Source organism: Mytilus trossulus, chromosome 14 (assembly GCF_036588685.1).
Source record: "Mytilus trossulus isolate FHL-02 chromosome 14, PNRI_Mtr1.1.1.hap1, whole genome shotgun sequence".
NCBI lineage: Eukaryota > Metazoa > Mollusca > Bivalvia > Mytilida > Mytilidae > Mytilus > Mytilus trossulus.
Genome location: NC_086386.1, coordinates 33,404,483 through 33,424,220, shown reverse-complemented (window position 1 = coordinate 33,424,220; position 19,738 = coordinate 33,404,483). Strand labels below are relative to the sequence as shown.

Below are 19,738 nucleotides of genomic sequence, written 5' to 3'. Positions count from 1 at the left end.
CAGATTATTTTTTATTACTGAAAACCTAGCCTGCGGATTTTTGTATATACACAATATCTGACGGATGAAGCGGTATCCTTGCCAAATAACTACATGTGCTAATCGTACAGTGTAACCTTTATCATAGATTGATATCATTAAAACAAACTTCAGGCTATAGGTTGCACTTTGTAAATACAGCTGTTTCTCAAACTACTCCTCTTTTGGGGAGATCTTGAATATTCATAGAAAAATAAACATGTGCATATTGTTTACATTGAAATATGAAAATTGAAACCTTTCATTAGAGGTAGGGGTAGTTAAGAAACTAGTGTTTGTATAAACTCTAAGACGTTCAAGGTATATAAACGTTGAAAATATGTCGCACAGCCCTATATTTTGACCTTTGACAAACATTGTGGTGCATATGAACTTTCAATTCTAAGATAAGTTTTTCTTTCAGAACTTCATCGTAAAAGTGGTTCAGTTATAGCCGTAAAATAATGTCCTATTGGTAATTGCATTGTCAATATTTACAGAAATGCAACCTATAATATCTGTTATCATAATGGTTCTCGTAAAACAATGTATACGAAATATTTTGCAACCTACCTTTTAGTGCAATGTCTCAGTTAGAAACGAAGCACTGGAAGTAACATGTTCAAAAACGCATGGAATTGCTTTTTGTAAGGGAAACATGAATGATATACTCCGATAAATTCAGTTCATATGGTTCTTTTCCCCGATAATCTGACTATAAAAGTCAGTTCAAGAGACGTCCGAGTCTGATGTCAGAAGATGTAACCAAAGAAAATAAACAAAATGACAATAATACATAAATAACAACAGACTACTAGCAGTTAACTGACATGCCAGCTCTAATCTTTAACTAAACTGACTTGACTGAAAGATTATGATTTCATCATATGAACATTAGGCACAATCCTCCCCGTTACGTGTTTAGTATCATACCATCATATACAACATATACGAGAAGAACATAACCCGTGTCATGCCAACAACTGGTTTTTGAATAAATGTGTTTAGTTCCGATGCAAAGACCCTATAAGTGAATCAATATTAACTCTAAAATATGCAATCTTTAATGACCTACAACAGTATCGTAACTATATCCCTTCTTAATAAGTCTATTTGAAGGTTTTGTTAGTTTCTGAGGTGAATACTGACACCTTTGTGCTTTATAAAGAATATTTCAATAACAAAATTGGATGTGGAAGCCTTGATTATGTTTTTGTTAATGTATATGATGCTGTTATCTATCACCTATTTGTTTTTTTTAATTGAGTTTTATTTGTTATACATTGTTATACATCCTAGTTGGAAACCGATACCATTTTCAGATTAGTTTTTATAACAGTTGTATTCCTTTAGTGACTTTATTACATGTACATGCATTATATTTTCTTTAAAGACTTCTAGGATAATAAGTTATATATCTTGGCTAATTTCTCTTTACAATATTAGTACAATATATATCATGTATAGCAACCTTATCTAAGACTATTGTTTTAAGAATACCGACGGCGCATATAGGTGAGTTGAGTAATACCATAGAACCAGGAAGATCATAAAGGATATGTCAGAACCTCCAATCCAAACAAATAAGGTCTTAATAAACTGCTTTACACGTGCTAAATTAAGACCTGTTTCTATAATTTTTTTACTTGATCAAATAAGTGTATAGCGATTATGTAATAGATCTTGTATGATGTTTTGTTTACACAAGGCTTTGACAATCATTTATAAATAAGCCTTATAAATCCGAAGTATTGATTCTTTGTATGAACGATTGATGTTCATAAATTTTAAATCACAAGAAGAACCTTTTTTGTGTTTTAGGTTATTGTTAAGTCAAATGCGTGGGTCACACTATCAACTTCATTGGTCAATTGGTTTTAAGAAAACTTTTGATTGGTTGTTTTATTTTCATGAACAGTATTACAACATTATTGAAATAGTCAAGTTCTTAACCAATAGGATCTTCGATCTCCAAAAATAGATGATTTAGTGCAAGCCCATATTGTGACTTGAAAAGGCACAATTCGATTACGCTTGTTTTTACAATGACAGTCTTTTAGCAGCATACTGTACTAATCATTTAAATATAAAATGAAGTTTCATAACATAATCGAAGAACCATACCTTGGTTTAAGAGCATAGGAATTGCATCCTAACACTTTTAACGTCTGATTTGTAAAAATGCCTCTCATTTTTGCAAGTATCGTTGGACAAACGGGTGTGAGATATTAACTTTCTGCAACACTCGATTTCAACACGCTTCTAAAAGGGTTTCTATACACTCATGCTCTAGAAATAAGTTAAACATAAATGAACAATACTAAGATAGACTCCTTTTGAGCAAGCAAAACAAAAAATACCACTATCATTGAACTAAAATGGGAACTACAATAACAGCTCTAAAATCATTCGTTTTGGTGAAGTGTTTACCTTGCCGTTCTTTCATGCATAGCAGGAGTCAAATACCGTGCCGATAACCAAGTAATCTACCGTCCAGAGTTCAATCTGCTCCTTTTTATCTTAAAGTGGTGAATTCTATTCGGGAACTGTGCAATTCATTCTCTATGTAATGGGAAAAATATTGCAATCTTTTTTTTCGACTTACAGTTTTAAGTATTGAAACCGGATGCAGTTTTTTCACAGAAATCGGCGTTAACCGAATTGTTTCAATTTTATGTATTGCGTTCATATGATTTAGTGTTGATGACTTTTCATCGATTCTTTGTGTTGAACAGTTTCACGAGTTTTAAATCTTTTAGAACTCGCACTACTTATCTTTTTACTATTCTCGAGAGTGTAATGTGGCCAGTAGTCAGAACCTTTTTGTTGACATGAAATTATCCCATTGATGAATGTTGAATTTTTCGTAACACTTGCGGTTGTTCTTAAACTTGGCTTTGATTGACATAGCTTAATTTGGCACGTCTTTTTGGAACTGTCGGTATTAACGCTTTTAATCTGTGTAATTGCATGAATTGGTTTGGTCTTTTATCTGTTTTTATTTGAATATCTCTGGCGGGTATAATTATTGTGATTTAGTTATCTTAGATTAGTTTTTATAACAATTGTATTCCTTTTAATCTTAATCTTTATACATCTTAAGCATGAAATCGTGCTGACTGTTGTCTGGCCAAACCATTGTATTGTCTTTCTGTCTTATGAATTTCTATTAGTCAATAGTATACACAGAATTTCTTCTCACCAATACTAACATATATATAATATATGAAGCGCCTAATGAAAAGTATAGTAGTTATATAGAATTATTTGTTCAATTATGTGTAACAGATCATGTGAGATGCAATTACTTTATATATTCCACTGTATTATAAAATCGCTAAAGGTGCTTACATGGTTTACAAGAAGACATAAGAATGGAAAATTTACAGGCTTATGCATGTATAACAAATTTAAGTATATATATATATATATATATGGCCTTCCAAATACCGTTTCGATCCCTAACATCACTGAAGAGACATTTATTGTCGAAATCCGGATATGGTGTACTAAAGAAATATTGACACCGAATGTTTGTGGCACAACATCCTGTCCACAAGTTAACAATTTTTTTTTTCTGTGACGTATTAAATTTATATTAACATCTTGTGATCAATTTTATTTGGCAGTCGTCAATGGCAGTCAGCAGGGTTAAAGAACATCAGTTGTTCGACCTGTTAGTCAAATGCGTTTTGTTTAAATATACTTTTTCACGGTTTTGGTCTTTTGGAAAATGTTGTTTGTGCTGTTTTTAGACCCTTCTACAACGAAATTTGTTTGACATGCACACGTATAAAAATTGCGGTTTTTATCCAACGCAGTCATAGGTTTGAACGTAGTTTTCAATTTAGACTCGTTTATATTTTTTGTTTGGGCATGTATCATATTTTCCCTCCGGTTTATATGATCCGTTCATCCTATATATTGACTCTTAAAATTCAAGAGTTAATCTAAAAATGAGGGTACTTTCTCTAAAAATTGAGGGTACTTTTTATATGGCCTTCCAAATACCGTTTCGATCCCTAACATCACTGAAGAGACATTTATTGTCGAAATCCGGATATGGTGTACTAAAGAAATATTGACACCGAATGTTTGTGGCACAACATCCTGTCCACAAGTTAACAATTTTTTTTTTCTGTGACGTATTAAATTTATATTAACATCTTGTGATCAATTTTATTTGGCAGTCGTCAATGGCAGTCAGCAGGGTTAAAGAACATCAGTTGTTCGACCTGTTAGTCAAATGCGTTTTGTTTAAATATACTTTTTCACGGTTTTGGTCTTTTGGAAAATGTTGTTTGTGCTGTTTTTAGACCCTTCTACAACGAAATTTGTTTGACATGCACACGTATAAAAATTGCGGTTTTTATCCAACGCAGTCATAGGTTTGAACGTAGTTTTCAATTTAGACTCGTTTATATTTTTTGTTTGGGCATGTATCATATTTTCCCTCCGGTTTATATGATCCGTTCATCCTATATATTGACTCTTAAAATTCAAGAGTTAATCTAAAAATGAGGGTACTTTCTCTAAAAATTGAGGGTACTTTTTATATGGCCTTCCAAATACCGTTTCGATCCCTAACATCACTGAAGAGACATTTATTGTCGAAATCCGGATATGGTGTACTAAAGAAATATTGACACCGAATGTTTGTGGCACAACATCCTGTCCACAAGTTAACAATTTTTTTTTTCTGTGACGTATTAAATTTATATTAACATCTTGTGATCAATTTTATTTGGCAGTCGTCAATGGCAGTCAGCAGGGTTAAAGAACATCAGTTGTTCGACCTGTTAGTCAAATGCGTTTTGTTTAAATATACTTTTTCACGGTTTTGGTCTTTTGGAAAATGTTGTTTGTGCTGTTTTTAGACCCTTCTACAACGAAATTTGTTTGACATGCACACGTATAAAAATTGCGGTTTTTATCCAACGCAGTCATAGGTTTGAACGTAGTTTTCAATTTAGACTCGTTTATATTTTTTGTTTGGGCATGTATCATATTTTCCCTCCGGTTTATATGATCCGTTCATCCTATATATTGACTCTTAAAATTCAAGAGTTAATCTAAAAATGAGGGTACTTTCTCTAAAAATTGAGGGTACTTTTTATATGGCCTTCCAAATACCGTTTCGATCCCTAACATCACTGAAGAGACATTTATTGTCGAAATCCGGATATGGTGTACTAAAGAAATATTGACACCGAATGTTTGTGGCACAACATCCTGTCCACAAGTTAACAATTTTTTTTTTCTGTGACGTATTAAATTTATATTAACATCTTGTGATCAATTTTATTTGGCAGTCGTCAATGGCAGTCAGCAGGGTTAAAGAACATCAGTTGTTCGACCTGTTAGTCAAATGCGTTTTGTTTAAATATACTTTTTCACGGTTTTGGTCTTTTGGAAAATGTTGTTTGTGCTGTTTTTAGACCCTTCTACAACGAAATTTGTTTGACATGCACACGTATAAAAATTGCGGTTTTTATCCAACGCAGTCATAGGTTTGAACGTAGTTTTCAATTTAGACTCGTTTATATTTTTTGTTTGGGCATGTATCATATTTTCCCTCCGGTTTATATGATCCGTTCATCCTATATATTGACTCTTAAAATTCAAGAGTTAATCTAAAAATGAGGGTACTTTCTCTAAAAATTGAGGGTACTTTTTATATGGCCTTCCAAATACCGTTTCGATCCCTAACATCACTGAAGAGACATTTATTGTCGAAATCCGGATATGGTGTACTAAAGAAATATTGACACCGAATGTTTGTGGCACAACATCCTGTCCACAAGTTAACAATTTTTTTTTTCTGTGACGTATTAAATTTATATTAACATCTTGTGATCAATTTTATTTGGCAGTCGTCAATGGCAGTCAGCAGGGTTAAAGAACATCAGTTGTTCGACCTGTTAGTCAAATGCGTTTTGTTTAAATATACTTTTTCACGGTTTTGGTCTTTTGGAAAATGTTGTTTGTGCTGTTTTTAGACCCTTCTACAACGAAATTTGTTTGACATGCACACGTATAAAAATTGCGGTTTTTATCCAACGCAGTCATAGGTTTGAACGTAGTTTTCAATTTAGACTCGTTTATATTTTTTGTTTGGGCATGTATCATATTTTCCCTCCGGTTTATATGATCCGTTCATCCTATATATTGACTCTTAAAATTCAAGAGTTAATCTAAAAATGAGGGTACTTTCTCTAAAAATTGAGGGTACTTTTTATATGGCCTTCCAAATACCGTTTCGATCCCTAACATCACTGAAGAGACATTTATTGTCGAAATCCGGATATGGTGTACTAAAGAAATATTGACACCGAATGTTTGTGGCACAACATCCTGTCCACAAGTTAACAATTTTTTTTTTTCTGTGACGTATTAAATTTATATTAACATCTTGTGATCAATTTTATTTGGCAGTCGTCAATGGCAGTCAGCAGGGTTAAAGAACATCAGTTGTTCGACCTGTTAGTCAAATGCGTTTTGTTTAAATATACTTTTTCACGGTTTTGGTCTTTTGGAAAATGTTGTTTGTGCTGTTTTTAGACCCTTCTACAACGAAATTTGTTTGACATGCACACGTATAAAAATTGCGGTTTTTATCCAACGCAGTCATAGGTTTGAACGTAGTTTTCAATTTAGACTCGTTTATATTTTTTGTTTGGGCATGTATCATATTTTCCCTCCGGTTTATATGATCCGTTCATCCTATATATTGACTCTTAAAATTCAAGAGTTAATCTAAAAATGAGGGTACTTTCTCTAAAAATTGAGGGTACTTTTTATATGGCCTTCCAAATACCGTTTCGATCCCTAACATCACTGAAGAGACATTTATTGTCGAAATCCGGATATGGTGTACTAAAGAAATATTGACACCGAATGTTTGTGGCACAACATCCTGTCCACAAGTTAACAATTTTTTTTTTCTGTGACGTATTAAATTTATATTAACATCTTGTGATCAATTTTATTTGGCAGTCGTCAATGGCAGTCAGCAGGGTTAAAGAACATCAGTTGTTCGACCTGTTAGTCAAATGCGTTTTGTTTAAATATACTTTTTCACGGTTTTGGTCTTTTGGAAAATGTTGTTTGTGCTGTTTTTAGACCCTTCTACAACGAAATTTGTTTGACATGCACACGTATAAAAATTGCGGTTTTTATCCAACGCAGTCATAGGTTTGAACGTAGTTTTCAATTTAGACTCGTTTATATTTTTTGTTTGGGCATGTATCATATTTTCCCTCCGGTTTATATGATCCGTTCATCCTATATATTGACTCTTAAAATTCAAGAGTTAATCTAAAAATGAGGGTACTTTCTCTAAAAATTGAGGGTACTTTTTATATGGCCTTCCAAATACCGTTTCGATCCCTAACATCACTGAAGAGACATTTATTGTCGAAATCCGGATATGGTGTACTAAAGAAATATTGACACCGAATGTTTGTGGCACAACATCCTGTCCACAAGTTAACAATTTTTTTTTTCTGTGACGTATTAAATTTATATTAACATCTTGTGATCAATTTTATTTGGCAGTCGTCAATGGCAGTCAGCAGGGTTAAAGAACATCAGTTGTTCGACCTGTTAGTCAAATGCGTTTTGTTTAAATATACTTTTTCACGGTTTTGGTCTTTTGGAAAATGTTGTTTGTGCTGTTTTTAGACCCTTCTACAACGAAATTTGTTTGACATGCACACGTATAAAAATTGCGGTTTTTATCCAACGCAGTCATAGGTTTGAACGTAGTTTTCAATTTAGACTCGTTTATATTTTTTGTTTGGGCATGTATCATATTTTCCCTCCGGTTTATATGATCCGTTCATCCTATATATTGACTCTTAAAATTCAAGAGTTAATCTAAAAATGAGGGTACTTTCTCTAAAAATTGAGGGTACTTTTTATATGGCCTTCCAAATACCGTTTCGATCCCTAACATCACTGAAGAGACATTTATTGTCGAAATCCGGATATGGTGTACTAAAGAAATATTGACACCGAATGTTTGTGGCACAACATCCTGTCCACAAGTTAACAATTTTTTTTTTCTGTGACGTATTAAATTTATATTAACATCTTGTGATCAATTTTATTTGGCAGTCGTCAATGGCAGTCAGCAGGGTTAAAGAACATCAGTTGTTCGACCTGTTAGTCAAATGCGTTTTGTTTAAATATACTTTTTCACGGTTTTGGTCTTTTGGAAAATGTTGTTTGTGCTGTTTTTAGACCCTTCTACAACGAAATTTGTTTGACATGCACACGTATAAAAATTGCGGTTTTTATCCAACGCAGTCATAGGTTTGAACGTAGTTTTCAATTTAGACTCGTTTATATTTTTTGTTTGGGCATGTATCATATTTTCCCTCCGGTTTATATGATCCGTTCATCCTATATATTGACTCTTAAAATTCAAGAGTTAATCTAAAAATGAGGGTACTTTCTCTAAAAATTGAGGGTACTTTTTATATGGCCTTCCAAATACCGTTTCGATCCCTAACATCACTGAAGAGACATTTATTGTCGAAATCCGGATATGGTGTACTAAAGAAATATTGACACCGAATGTTTGTGGCACAACATCCTGTCCACAAGTTAACAATTTTTTTTTTCTGTGACGTATTAAATTTATATTAACATCTTGTGATCAATTTTATTTGGCAGTCGTCAATGGCAGTCAGCAGGGTTAAAGAACATCAGTTGTTCGACCTGTTAGTCAAATGCGTTTTGTTTAAATATACTTTTTCACGGTTTTGGTCTTTTGGAAAATGTTGTTTGTGCTGTTTTTAGACCCTTCTACAACGAAATTTGTTTGACATGCACACGTATAAAAATTGCGGTTTTTATCCAACGCAGTCATAGGTTTGAACGTAGTTTTCAATTTAGACTCGTATATATATATATATATATATAATTATATGCGTTTTGTTTAAATATACTTTTTTTACTTTTTTGGTCTTTTGGAAAATGTTGTTTGTACTGTATTTAGACACTTCTACAAAGAAATTACATGCACACGTAAAAACATTTCGGTTTTTATCCAACGCAATAATAGGTTTGAACGTAGTTTACAATGTAGACTCGTTTATATTTTTTCGTTTGGGCTTGCTTCATATTTTCCCTTCGGTTTATATGATCCGTTCATCTTATATTGACTCTTAGAATTCAAGAGTCTATCTAAAAATGAGGGTACTTTTTCTAAAAATGAGGGTACTTTTTATATTGCCTTCAAAATACCGTTTCGATCCCTAACATCACTGAATAGACATTTATTGTCGACATCCGGATCTGGTGTACAAAAAAATATTGACACCTTATGTTTGTGGCATAACATCGTGGCCACATGTTAATTGTTTTCTGTTTAGTATTAGATTTATATTAAGATCCATTTTGTTACATCTTGTGATCAATTTTATTTGGCAATCGCCAGTGTCAGTCAGCAGGATTAAAGAACTTCAGTTGTTCGACCTGTTAGTCAAATGCGTTTTGTTTAAATATACTTTTTCACTTTTTTGGTCTTTTGAAAAATGTTGTTTGTGCTGTATTTAGACCCTTCCACGACGAAACTTGTTTTACATGCACAAGTATAAAAATTGCGGGTTTTATCCAACGCAATCATAGATTTGAACGTAGTTTTCAATTTAGACTCGATTATATATAATTATATATATATCAAAATTATATTCTATAATGCAAATCCACCATATCATTAAAATGTTTATCGAATATTGTGTATTAGCTACATATGTTTAACTAAAGGTTTTCTATTGGCTTTAAATTTTATATCAAACTTGTTTTGAATTGAATTGTATAATGCATACTCTGCCTGTAAAAAAAACAAGGAACAGCTTGATATTTGTGGTGTCCAGGTTTACACTTTCAAAGCTACTATGCATATGTAGTACTCTATCTTTATCCAAATAGGAAATGGTGTTATATCTGTCATGTGATAGTTATTTTTTTGTTAGTAATCAACACATCAGAAACCACATTTAGTTTACGTCAAACTTTTTTTAAATTTAATTCTGTCTTTCGCAACCGAATTGTTTTCGTACTCACCACAAAATGCATTTTACGTTAAGACGAGTAAACATTTTTGAACCATGCTTCTTATGATATATATTTGACGTGACGGGACATCAACTTTTTATTTGTTCACATGTTCCATTATTGATAATATACAATCGAGTTACATAATGTTATCTTAAATAAACACTTCAACTTTAAAGTACTACCGCTATACATTTAAATGTACAATTGGTTAACACATTTCATACTGGGCTAGAAACTAGTGATTTACTGTAATTTATAGCAATAACTTTAAATAGTTTATAAACGATTTCCGCGTACTATTCACTCAACATGTACTTGAAATTTTATGTATCGTAAAATATATAGGATTATTCAGCAATATTGCTGGTTGTTTAGCAATTATGTAAGTCATTCAGTTTTGATTTCATCTGCAACAAGGGTACATGGGAATGTTACTTAGAAGTAAAAAAATAAAACACGGATAATAGACATGCATATCATATCACATTAATACACGAAAAGACCATTTTGGATACAAAAACAACATAATAAATGTGTTCACTATATACTGTGTCTAAAATCCAAATATTACAGACATGATGTTTAAACCTACCTCAAGTTGATGAATTTGCACCATAAATATATTACTACTGTCCCTTTGGTATCTTTCGCCCCTCTTTTATAATCACTAGGTCGATGTCTCTGCTGGTGGACATTTTATCCCCAAGGACATCATCCGCCCAGTAGCAAAACTACAATTGCATGAATTTACAAAGATCAAACAGGAAACTGGCTCGGACGTCGCCAAGTATAAAAAGGTCCGACAACAAACGTCACCATGGACACGGTGTCGTCTGATACGGCAGGTTTGTGTCATTACATTAACTGCTTGATAAACGAATAAGGTATTGACAATTCACTTGGAAACTTAACATATACACTCACGACACTTACCAAAGAGGAGATCCTGGATAATCATAGGTCTGTTCTTTGTTCCTATGGAATTTCAACCAAAGATGAAGAACTGGATCTTTCATCACTGTATTGGATACCTAAACTACATAAGTGTCTCTACAAACAAATGTATATTGCTGGGTCTTTCAAGTGCTCCACGAAATCTCTTTCTAAATTATTTCTAAAACATCTATTTTATCAGCAATCAAAGACAGGCTCCAAAGTTATTGTGAAACCGCCTATTCTAGAGGTGTAGTGAATCAGATATGGATTCTTAAAAATTCCAAAGATCTTTTAGAGTACATACAATCTAACTCTCTTTCATCTTGTAACAGTATTAAAACATTCGACTTTTCTACTCTTCACACAAGTATTCCACATTCCAAACTAAAAGAAAAATTGAAAGAGTTGCTATTGCTTTGCCTCATAAAAAAACATGACCAACGTAGATACAAGTATCTTGTCTTAAGGAGGGATAAATCCTACTTTGTAAAGGATCACTCTGATTCAAATAAAAATCAGATTTCTTGATTGACAAAATATGTGATACGTTCGGAGGACGTGTTTTTCAATAGACTGTGCCCCTCTACTTGCCGACCCGTTTTTTTATTATTATGAGACTGACTTCATGCAGGAACTTCTTAGGAAGAACTACTTTCCGTTATATAGATGATATCCTTTTACTAAATAATTCAAAATTTGGTGACTATGTGGAACGCATCTATCCAATCGAACTAGAGATAAAGGATACTACAGATACAGTTAAGTCGGCCTCATAATTTGACTTACATCTAGAAATTGGTAATAAGGGTCGGTTGAAAACAAATCTTTACGACAAAAGAGATGACTTCAGCTTTCCAATTGTGAACTTTCCATTTCTAAGTAGCAACATTCCAGCAGCACCTGCATACGGGGTACATATCTCCCAATTGATACGATATTCCCGTGCTTGCATTTCCTATGATGATTTTCTTGATATAGGGTTGCTGCTTTCAAGGAAGCTATTAAACTAAGAGTTCCAAATGTTGAAGTTTAAATCATCCCTACGTAAATAATTGGACGCCATCACGAGTTGGTTGACCATTATGGAATATCCGTTTCACAAACGATATCTGATATGTTCCTTACGTCGTAACTACAACCCCCTTCCCTTTCATAAATGTGACCTACCGAATGAGACAATTTACCGGATTTGTTATCACATTAGCAACACGACGGGTGCCACATGTGGAACAGGATCTGCTTTTGCTTCCGGAGCACCTGAGATCACCTCTAGTTTTTGGTGGGTTCGTGTTGCTTATTCTTTAGTTTTCTATGTTGTGTCTTGTGTGCTATTGTTAGTCTGTTTGTCTCTTTCATTTTTAGCCATGGCGTTCTCAATTTATTTTCGATTGATGTGTTTGACTGTCCCTGTGGTATCTTTCGTTTCTCTCTTTTTTTTTATTAAGATCCAAATAAATACGGTTTAAATTTGAACATACTTTTAAATCTTTAAATTTTGCAAAAAGTCCAAATTGTTACATATCTACCGCTATAGGTACATGTGTTTTAGTGTTGATCATGTACAGAGAAGTCATACGGTATTATCTAAGGCAAACACTTCAAATGGTTGTATATGGTGCATTAATTAAACTGTACAATGACAATGACAGAAGCTTCAATTTTAAATGGGATTAACTGTAAATATATAACTGAGTACATAAAGTGAGGACGTCACAATTGTAATCCTGGTATCTGTCATGAATTTATCTATATATGGGCTTCACAATTCTCAACCGTTGTGATACATTTCAATGACTATGATCTATTACATAACTTGTCGATTGAGATGAAATTGAGAATGGAAATGGGGATTGTATCCAATCTGATAAAAGGGTAACTCTTGGTTTAAATGCTTTCTTCGAACAGCAACTGCCTATATAGGACATCATGAGGGAAAATATCAGCCCTGGAAAATAGTATCAACTGGGATATATATAATACCTTTGCAGACGCTGCTTGAATGTTTGCTACATAGAAATGACAAATTCAAAGTTTGGAAGCTTAAAATTTCCCTTTTGTCGCAGAATTTTTTCAAACGACCCTCAATGTCAATTATGAGATGTCAGTCAAGATATGAGTCAGACTTAACTGTATCTAGTCTATACTATATTTTAACTTGTAAGTCAGATTCGATAGATGTGTTTAACATATTCACCTAATATTAAATCATTTAGTGAGAGAACAGTATCTATGTATCGGAAAATGAAGGTAAAGTTTACTGCTAACATTTATTATCGTTATTTCTAAGAATTCCAATTACAGGCAGCCTTTTATTAATAATGGGAAAAATCGACAAGCAAATAATCGCAAAAAGTTCTCATTTATATACACATTGTTATTTGAAAAACTCGTCCTCCAACCGTAACAAATAATAGTATGTTGTCAATCAAGACATCAAGTTGGATAATATCAGATTTAAAGAATGTTGTTGGAATCTGAGTAGGTTTCTTTTAGTGGAGACTATATGGACTGTAATATTTTTATAACTGAAGGTTTGGATAGCCATAACATCAAGTTCAGCCCTCTAGGTTTACTCCAGGTTTACTTAAAATGTCCTGTATAAGTCAAGAATATGGCAGTTGTTATCAAATAGTCTGTTTCTATGTATTTTGGTGTTTTTTGTTAAATGTTTCTTGAAATTCCCTTGGTTTTGGATTGTGACCCGGATTTGTTTTTGCTAAATCGATTTATGACTATTGAAGAGTGTTTTATTTCTATTGCTGAATATTAAATATATCAGTAATTAATTCTTTTTTTAAGGATGTCCTTAGGTTAGGTTTTTGAATTGGTGTCAAATGTTCGGACTCCTTAGTGTTTTCCATACATTACAATGTAAAATATTTTGTCCCATAACACCCATTTATTTTTTCATATAAGACTTGACAGCTCATGAAAGGTCATTCACCAAAATTAAAGATGATTCTTGATTTTCTTTCTTTTGTTTTTAGACCCAAATAATATGAATACAAATATGAGGTAAAAGTCCGAGTCAGCCTTTTCCCGCCATATTTTAAATCTCAGATATCTAGAAAAGAAGGTCCATGACCTATCAATATTTTTTGCTTATCTTTATCCTTAATTGATGCGCTATCAGCTTAAAGTATCAATTTTAAATTTCGTAATTTCTGAATTCTTACCGAACCTCACCTAAGTACATCCTTCAAGTTAATTGTCAGAATACACTTAGCTTAGATAAATGAACATTTCCACTTTTTAGTTGACAAAATAATTATAGCACAAACTAACTTAAATGATTTCAATGAAGTTACAATGATGTTTGATCAATAATTATATATGTTGGTATGTGTCAAATTAAACGGCCGTTTGAGAATTAGGATTTTTATCAACATATTCATTAGCATTAGTTTGAATATCCTCTGAATAGTCTGAATGATCATCATATGTATCAGAAACCAGTTTGTTAACTGAATTGTTGATGGATGTCGTCATATGAGAAATCGACGAAGACCGTTGATTATTCTTTCTTTTGTTTTTGTATCTGAATCTGAAACATAAATTGAACATTTGATAAATCAGAATGTACAAAATATACAAATGTATGTGTATAAGTATACAGATGACCATTGATATATATTGTACTTTATGATTAAGCTAAAATGTTATACTTTAACTCTTTATATATGTTATTTGTAATTGTATCCCGTCATTTCTTTTAACCAATGGTTTAAGGTGCAAAGTGTAAATTAAACCAAAATAATAAAATAATAATAAAAATCGGGTTACATAAAATTTGAAATCATACTAAAATGCATGTTTCAGAACATATTCTCCAAAATCATCGAACATCGAAATCATTAAAATAAAATGAAATTAACATAGACAAAACCGACAACATACAAAAACGAAATGTATATACACAATATTCAATGTTCCAGCATGAAATAAATAAAAAGAAAAAAAGAAAAGTCCCTCATCAAATAACAAAATCGAAAGCTCAAACACATCGTACTCATTGATACCAACTGTCATATTCCTGACTAGGTACAGGCATTTTCTTATGTGGAAAATTGTGGATTAAGTCTGATTGTTAAGCTAGCTAAGCATCTCACTTTTATGATAGTCACATCAAATTCCGAGAAGGAGCTACTGATAGAGATTTTTTTTTCTATATTTGGATGTACCACACATCTATGGTTAAAACTTTATATGCAACTAAGTTACTGCTGAGTGAAGAATGCAACTTTGTTTTAAATTTGCGCGAAGGTTATGTTAATTTATGAGAATTCGGACTCGTGTGATTGACCTTTTGGTTCTAACTATACATATTTTACAAATTACAACTTACCCTTTCGGTTTTAATCCAAATATTTCTTTTGCTTTTTCTCGAAACACTTTGTTACAGGCAGCATACAACAGAAAGTTGACAGAATAATTTGAATATTGGAATAAGTACAATAACGACCAAGCAACATGCTTCTTAGCATTTTTTAAATCATCTTTAAATTTATTACGACCTTCGTATATGAAGTAAACACTGATAGGAAACGTAGAAACTAAAAAGTAAATACTATTAAAAAATAACATTCGAGTAAGTTTTTGACTAAACTGCCGTTTGGTATATGTTCTTCTACTGTTTCGTGACTGAACAACAGACGAGCTCCTAAATTCATGATGCTTTTTTAAAGCTCGATAAACAAACACGTTCAGAATAAGCATAATAGAAAAAGGTAGTACGGATAAAACAACAAAATCTAAGTATACAAAAACAAATTTTTCGAAGTTCAGGTATTCTGGTTTCATGGCAACACATTGTTTATCTTTTAGACCGTATGTCCAGAACCAATGCAAGTTGATTCCCGATAATATCGTAAAAGTGACAATAATAAAACCGCATGTCTTCTTGATTGTTGCTAAACGCATATACACAAATGGAAAATTTGTTTTTATAAATCTATCAATGATCAAACACACGAGAATCCAGGAAGAATACTGCATAGAGAAATAAATCACATATAAATTGAGTTGGCAGCTAATGTCTGAAAAAGTGCGGATGTCTTTTTTGAAGGCATATTTAATCCAATAACGAAGAAGACCATCTAACAAAACTGTTATGTCCGTGACTGCTAAAACAGCTAAAAGTAGCAATGGCGTCTGTCGCCAAAATTGCATCTTTTTCAAAACTGCAATATTCAGGCAATTTCCAAAAACTCCAACAAGAATAATAATTGGTGATACATACGTCCAAAGATAGCTTTCAATTGAGGTTAATGTATGGACTTCATCTACATGTGGTTCTTGTTGAGAAATAGTTAAGCTGTAAGTTGTTGTATTGAAAAAATACAGCAGTAATGCAGATTTCGACGATGAATGGTTTGTTGTCATTTTGAGGGAATTGAACACGCAAATGTACAATATTCTAATAAAGAAACATTTAACTTTCTAATAATGCCTCTTGAAACATTGATATTTGTAGTCCTTAAATGTCAAATTTTCTTTCCTGAACTTACAATGTTACACAATATAAAGTCATCGTTTGCAAATAGTCTCTTTACTTGATTTACTTACATTTGTTGTCTTATTATATACTTGTACCTCCTACAGTGTAACAAAACATCATATGATTGTTTGAAAAGTGATAACCTCATAAACGTATACTTTGCCTCTTCTATAAACATTCGTGAAATCTTATCCAGATAAATACAATGTATATAAACTGAATGAAATGATATATCTTAATTTATATTTAAACTAGTTAATAACCATGTCATTTATCAATATATCAAATTAACCATTACATTTCTTAATAATTTCAATCAAATTCTATCTATTCATATTGACATATCTACATACTTGTATGCACATACTTTGTCTTTCTAGTGTTCCTCATAAATGTAAATTCAGAATTGCTCTGATGCTAACAATATTTTTAAAAAGAGTTATTTTTATTTATTTTTTTATAAACTCTTTGTTGATTTGATTTGTATACTTTCTTAACATTAATCAAATATTTAGTACAAAATACAGCCTTTTTTCTATCTAATAAAGGTTTATTTCCCCAGTCTGTATCATCTACCCTGTATCTCATCCCCCGTATCTCATAGCTAAACCTGTATCGCATACCCGTATCGCATAGCTAAACTGTATCGCACACTCCGTATCGCATTGCAAATAAACTCATCATATATAGATAACAGGACTAAATTTTGTATATACGCCAGACGCGCGTTTCGTCTACAAAAGACTCATCAGTGACTCTCGAATCCTTAAAAGTTAAAAAGGCCAAATAAAGTACGACGTTGAAGAGCATTGAGGACCAAAATTCCTAAAAGTTTAGTCAAATACAGCTAAGTTTATGTATGCCTGAAGAAGAAAAGCCTGAGTATTGCAAAATTTCTAAATTTTGTAAACCGTTAATTGATGAATATAACCATATCAATGATAATTCATGTCAGCACAACAATGCTGACTACTGGGCTGGTGATACCCTCGGGGAAAGAAATCTCCACCAGCAGTGGCATCGTTGTTAAACCCGTATCGCATACCTGACGTGACGTCATATATCTAATGACGTCAACGTTTGATATATGATGTCAAGTTGCGGTATTTCCTGCCATAGGAAAAAATGATCGAGTTCCATCTCTAAAAAATGTATTATGTATATCTTTATATTCATTTAATAAATTTTACTGTATAAAGTTCTCAAGATTACATTTATTAACACAGCATATACATAAATGATTTATAGAATGGAATTCACCAGAACCCATAGTTTTATATGTAGCTTATTTTGTGGAAGCGTTCAAATTGATACGGTTTTGTTTTATTAAAGCTGTCTTACGGTAATATACATGTAAATAACATTGAAAATGGAAATGAGGAATAAGACAAAAACCCGATCAAGAGCAGAAAATTACCGACGGCTATCAATGGGTCTTCAATACAGTGGACAAATCCCACACCCAGAGGCGTGCTTCAGCTGGTCACTAAACCAAAAAGTGTTCTTATTCACTGACAATAGACCACTTTTGAGTTCATCCGTCACCGCAAAAAACTCGTCAATTATACACGACTTTATGACGTCATTTACCAGATAGAGGGGATCGCCTGTAACCCTGCACTATTAACGTTCATCAAGCGTCTTACGGATCGTCATTATGCAGGATAAACTAGAAATAATTCTTGTTCTGTAGGTACTTAATGACAATTCCCTTATGACAACAGTGCTGATTGTCAATTTTGAGAATTCAATCTGCCGAAAAATTCATACAATAAGTTTGGTCCTCAATGCTCTTCAACCTTATTTTATTTGACCATTTTACCCTTTTTGATCCGAGCATTACTGGTGAGTCTTTTGTAGACGAAACGCACGTCTGGTGTAAATACTAAATGTAATCCTGGTATCGTGTTGAACCGTTGCTACTTATAAAATGTCATCGACGTGGTTGGACATCACAATTTTTGTTTGTTCACATAATCCAGTATTTGAGTATATTAAACCTAGTTACATAATATTATCTTAAATAAACACTTGAATTTTAGAGTACTATCGTTATATATTTAAATGTATAATTTATTAACACATTTTCCCAAATTCTGGCTTGAAGTGATTTGCTGTAATTTAATTCTATTTATAGCAAAACATTATATAATATATAAACGATTTCCGCGTGCAAACAACTCAATATGCATTTAATTTTTTTATTGAATTTTGATAATGCAGTCATGTCATATTTAATGGGGCGTTAACTATGCAAGTAACTATGATTTTTTTTTGGGTAAGCAATCATTATGAAAATTAGATAGTGAATAATTATTTGCTTTTATCAGCAAGTTGAGTTCAATGTTGTCAAATTAAGGTTGCAAATACATTATATGATCATATGGAATCCGTATTCATGTGACGTTCAATTTTACCAATTAGCTGGAGATTGGAAACGCATGATGTAGTCAGTTGGCTCCTATAGCGTGTACTAATTCAGTGAAAATAAACGTCACACTAAACTTAAAAAAAATATAAATGAACATATTAGACAAACGAAAGCCTTAGGACAGGCCCAAAATGAGAGGGGAGAGAGAACCTGCCCTTTCGATATCGTTCTTTCCAGTTGGGTTATTTGTATACTTTTTCATTTGAGCTTAGTCCCCACATTTCCTTTCAAACATCATTAACATAATCTGGTTCAAAATAAAGCAAAGTATGTTTAGTGTGCTAAAATACAATTTAAAAAAGCTTCTACATTTTGAAACTTTAATTAGACGTCTTTAATCAGTTGACTAGTGATGGAACTCTCCATATCTTATCTGTTAATTCATAATGCAGTCTATCTCTGGTGTACGGGAAAAAATGTTATAAATGAAAAAGAAGCAAGTTTTACTTTTAAGCTTTAACGAATGCCAGTACATACATTTAATACAAAGAACTACTCGAAAGGAATGAATGTCCAATGTACGGTTTGATATGACGTCCACCTCATATAGTTAAAAAGGCTTCTGCTGTTGTGTTTTTTTATTTTGGTCGGGTTGTTGTCTCTTTGACACATTCCCCATTTCCATTCTCAATTTTATTCTAGATCTTTTCTTAGTTGTGTATCAGTAAAAATAAATCTTAGTAGTTTATCAGTAAAATTTATGAATGTGAATTTGTCTTTAAGTATACTGACAATATCAAGATGAAACAATAATGATTTAATACGGATCAAAACACTGACAAATAAAA

The 19,738-nt window shown here is 32.4% G+C and overlaps 1 long non-coding RNA gene across 1 annotated transcript; it reads right to left on the bottom strand.

The window, feature by feature from the left end:
• Positions 1 to 14,321: 14,321 nt before the first annotated feature.
• On the bottom strand, positions 14,322 to 15,465 carry LOC134696975 (uncharacterized). The gene is made up of 2 exons (XR_010103040.1): positions 15,368 to 15,465; positions 14,322 to 14,566 (listed from the first exon to the last, which is right to left on the bottom strand). It is a non-coding gene; the product is annotated as an uncharacterized LOC134696975 (long non-coding RNA).
• Positions 15,466 to 19,738: the final 4,273 nt, after the last annotated feature.